This window comes from Rhynchophorus ferrugineus, unplaced genomic scaffold (assembly GCF_030347505.1).
Source record: "Rhynchophorus ferrugineus isolate W39M unplaced genomic scaffold, kcgeb_rfMv2 rfM671, whole genome shotgun sequence".
Taxonomy (NCBI): Eukaryota; Metazoa; Arthropoda; class Insecta; order Coleoptera; family Curculionidae; genus Rhynchophorus; species Rhynchophorus ferrugineus.
The window spans coordinates 25,001-29,313 of record NW_027473248.1 but is presented as its reverse complement, the minus strand read 5'-3'; the positions used below and the strand labels follow the sequence as shown (position 1 = coordinate 29,313).

The window sequence follows — 4,313 nt, the reverse complement described above, 5'->3', positions numbered from 1 at the left end:
TATTTTGCGGCATCCAATTTTCGACGTAGTCGACGATCGTCGTCGATAATCGAGATAATTGGGTGCCTAGTCGATCGGTTGTGTATAAAAAAAAACAAAAGATGTGTCTAAGATGATGATATCGTTTTGTTTTATTAGACAACTAATATTAAAATGTAAGAGCGTGGCGCCTCGGACCGGTTTTTCCGTCGTCTAGGCGCGCTATCATGCACCTCCTTTTTATTAGTCGTCGATATATATTATATATCGTCGTCTTACGCACACGTTTCTTTATAAGTCAAACTTATAAAATAAACTGTGTCTGTATTTGTTTTATCTGCTTCGTGTCGATAAAATAATAAGAACAGTTCCCTGGTTGATCCTGCCAGTAGTCATATGCTTGTCTCAAAGATTAAGCCATGCATGTCTCAGTACATACCGAATTAAGGTGAAACCGCGAAAGGCTCATTAAATCAGTTATGGTTCCTTAGATCGTACCCACAATTACTTGGATAACTGTGGTAATTCTAGAGCTAATACATGCAAACAGAGCTCCGACCAGAGATGGAAGGAGTGCTTTTATTAGATCAAAACCAATCGGTTTCGGGTTCGCGCTCGTCATCGTACAACTTGGTGACTCTGAATAACTTTAAGCTGATCGCACGGTCTCGCACCGGCGACACATCTTTCAAATGTCTGCCTTATCAACTGTCGATGGTAGGTTCTGCGCCTACCATGGTCGTAACGGGTAACGGGGAATCAGGGTTCGATTCCGGAGAGGGAGCCTGAGAAACGGCTACCACATCCAAGGAAGGCAGCAGGCGCGCAAATTACCCACTCCCGGCACGGGGAGGTAGTGACGAAAAATAACGATACGGGACTCATCCGAGGCCCCGTAATCGGAATGAGTACACTCTAAACCCTTTAACGAGGATCAATTGGAGGGCCAGTCTGGTGCCAGCAGCCGCGGTAATTCCAGCTCCAATAGCGTATATTAAAGTTGTTGCGGTTAAAAAGCTCGTAGTCGAATTTGTGTCTCGCGCCGCCGGTTCATCGTTCGCGGTGTTAACTGGCGTGTTTTTCGCGAGACGTCCTGCCGGTGGGCTTAGTCGTGTCGCGTCGCCGTCGCGCGTGCGTTTCGGCGTGCGTGTTGTGCGCGTCGTGGTTACGACGGCCCAACTCAATCCTGCCGCGGTGCTCTTTACTGAGTGTCGAGGTGGGCCGGCACGTTTACTTTGAACAAATTAGAGTGCTCAAAGCAGGCTAAAATTTCGCCTGAATACTGTATGCATGGAATAATGGAATAGGACCTCGGTTCTATTTTGTTGGTTTTCGGAACCCCGAGGTAATGATTAATAGGAACGGATGGGGGCATTCGTATTGCGACGTTAGAGGTGAAATTCTTGGATCGTCGCAAGACGAACAGAAGCGAAAGCATTTGCCAAAAACGCTTTCATTGATCAAGAACGAAAGTTAGAGGTTCGAAGGCGATCAGATACCGCCCTAGTTCTAACCTTAAACGATGCCAGCTAGCGATCCGTCGACGTTCCCTAATATGACTCGACGGGCAGCTTCCGGGAAACCAAAGCTTTTGGGTTCCGGGGGAAGTATGGTTGCAAAGCTGAAACTTAAAGGAATTGACGGAAGGGCACCACCAGGAGTGGAGCCTGCGGCTTAATTTGACTCAACACGGGAAACCTCACCAGGCCCGGACACCGGAAGGATTGACAGATTGAGAGCTCTTTCTTGATTCGGTGGGTGGTGGTGCATGGCCGTTCTTAGTTGGTGGAGCGATTTGTCTGGTTAATTCCGATAACGAACGAGACTCTAGCCTGCTAACTAGGCGCTTTTTGACATCCTAAAGGCCCGCCGGCCGCGTTGCTTTCGGGTTTCGCGGTTCGTGCGCGGTTTTTACTGTCGGCGTACAAACTATTCTTCTTAGAGGGACAGGCGGCTTCTAGCCGCACGAGATTGAGCAATAACAGGTCTGTGATGCCCTTAGATGTTCTGGGCCGCACGCGCGCTACACTGAAGGAATCAGCGTGTCTTCCCTGGCCGAGCGGCCCGGGTAACCCGCTGAACCTCCTTCGTGCTAGGGATTGGGGCTTGCAATTGTTCCCCATGAACGAGGAATTCCCAGTAAGCGCGAGTCATAAGCTCGCGTTGATTACGTCCCTGCCCTTTGTACACACCGCCCGTCGCTACTACCGATTGAATGATTTAGTGAGGTCTTCGGATCGACACGCGATGGCGTTTCGGCGTCGTCGATGTGTAGGAAAAGATGACCAAACTTGATCATTTAGAGGAAGTAAAAGTCGTAACAAGGTTTCCGTAGGTGAACCTGCGGAAGGATCATTACAGTGTGTTGTTATGCCTATATATATATAATAGGTAAACGTACAAGTCTGTAAAAATCATTGTCGAACGTTAAAGAGCCATCTACGAAGTTCGGAAGTTCCGATCGAATTTCGACGTCGTCAACGTAGCTGTTTTCGGGTACCTATAATATATGGTTTTAAAAGATGTACGCCCGAAAGCGGAGATATATACGATGAAGATGTTGTTATATAGGACGACGAGTAATAATCGTCGGCCTACGACGGATTTCGTTATAAATGGACAAATCGAGCGCAAAATAAAACGATTTTGCCAATTATATTTCTAATCGACGTTTCGATCCTCATATCGACGAACATATACGATGATCGGTAATGTGATTAGTTTACGAAAATCTTATCACCCTTCGTTTGTTTCATTCCAAAAGGGTGAGATTTAGTTTACGAAAATATTGCCAAACTATGATCAGCGTATGCTCTTTTGTTGTCGTACGAGGTGAGACGACGAAAATTTACAACGAACGTCACCATTTCGAGTAGTCTGTCTCCGCTCCTCTCGTTGTGTGTAGTGGAGAAGACGAAAATAAACCGTAAGAGCGTTTTAAAGTCGACGGCGGCTGCGAAAGGGGCGCAAGCGCTGTCTATGACGTGAGCGCGCGTCGTCGTCGTCGTCGTCGTCTTATAATAGAAACGTTTCGATATGCGTTTAAAACCTAACTTAAAAAAAGATTACCCTAAACGGTGGATCACTTGGCTCGTGGGTCGATGAAGAACGCAGCTAATTGCGCGTCAACTTGTGAACTGCAGGACACATGAACATCGACATTTCGAACGCACATTGCGGTCCTGGGATCTCATACCCGGACCACTCCTGGCTGAGGGTCGTATCTCATTTCAAGACTGCTCGGATTTTCTTTGATCTTCGCGATCGACGAGAAATGTCTGAGCGTGCTGAGCGTATAAGCGCGATTCGATCGCGACGTTCTAAAACGTGACAGCGGACCCGTACGTGTGACCTAACTCTCTCGTACGGGTCGTACGAATATGAAAGGGATGAGACGTGTTTAAAAACGGTCGTTCGCACGTTTTTGTGATAAACGTAGCGCGCACCATTAATACGATCGTCGTATCCGATAAAATTAGTTTTTAATCGACGTCGGATCGTAGGTGCGTTGTCTCTCGAATACGAGGGAGAAAACACCGTTTTTCGACGGCGCGTCTTTTCCATTCTAAACTTTTATATTTCGTATTGGCTCCTAATCTTCATTATTATGATGATTACGAGCGCCACGCATATTAAACTAGCGACCTCAGAGCAGGTGAGACTACCCGCTGAATTTAAGCATATTACTAAGCGGAGGAAAAGAAACTAACTAGGATTCCCTTAGTAGCTGCGAGCGAACAGGGATTAGCCCAGCACCGAATCCCGCGACCGACATCGGGCGCCGGGAAATGTGGTGTTCGGGAGGGTCCATTATCTCGACGTTACGTCGCGCGTCCAAGTCCATCTTGAACGGGGCAACAGCCCATAGAGGGTGCCAGGCCCGTAGCGACCGTGACTGACGGCGAGAGGATCTCTCCTTAGAGTCGGGTTGCTTGAGAGTGCAGCCCTAAGCGGGTGGTAAACTCCATCTAAGGCTAAATATAACCACGAGACCGATAGCGAACAAGTACCGTGAGGGAAAGTTGAAAAGCACTTTGAAGAGAGAGTTCAAGAGTACGTGAAACCGTTTAGGGGTAAACCTGAGAAACCCGAAAGGTCGAAGGGAGAAATTCATTCGCGGCTCGTAGTAGGCGGCGTGCGATCGCGTGACACGTGACGTTTCGGCGTTGCGCGCGCCTTTCGTACGTCGATCCGGCGACGAACGCGTGCACTTTTCTCCTTGTAGGACGTCGCGATCCGTTGGGCGTCGGCTTAAGGCTCGAGGTGGAGACCGTAGACTGCGGTTCGCGCCGTTTTCGTTTACGGACCCTCGTGTTCGCGGTCGACTCGCTCGA

General features: G+C 48.4%; 3 non-coding genes across 3 annotated transcripts in view; all 3 read left to right on the top strand.

The window, feature by feature from the left end:
* Positions 1-348: 348 nt before the first annotated feature.
* On the top strand, positions 349-2,337 carry LOC143206389 (small subunit ribosomal RNA). Its single transcript, XR_013008360.1, has one exon. It is a non-coding gene; the product is annotated as a small subunit ribosomal RNA (ribosomal RNA).
* Positions 2,338-3,045: 708 nt separating this feature from the next.
* On the top strand, positions 3,046-3,200 carry LOC143206388 (5.8S ribosomal RNA). Its single transcript, XR_013008359.1, has one exon. It is a non-coding gene; the product is annotated as a 5.8S ribosomal RNA (ribosomal RNA).
* A 420-nt stretch (positions 3,201-3,620) lies between these two features.
* Positions 3,621-4,313, top strand: part of LOC143206391 (large subunit ribosomal RNA) — a 4,098-nt gene continuing 3,405 nt past the window's right edge. The window contains exon 1 of the ribosomal RNA XR_013008361.1: positions 3,621-4,313. This exon is cut by the window's right edge and continues 3,405 nt beyond it. This is a non-coding gene — a ribosomal RNA (large subunit ribosomal RNA).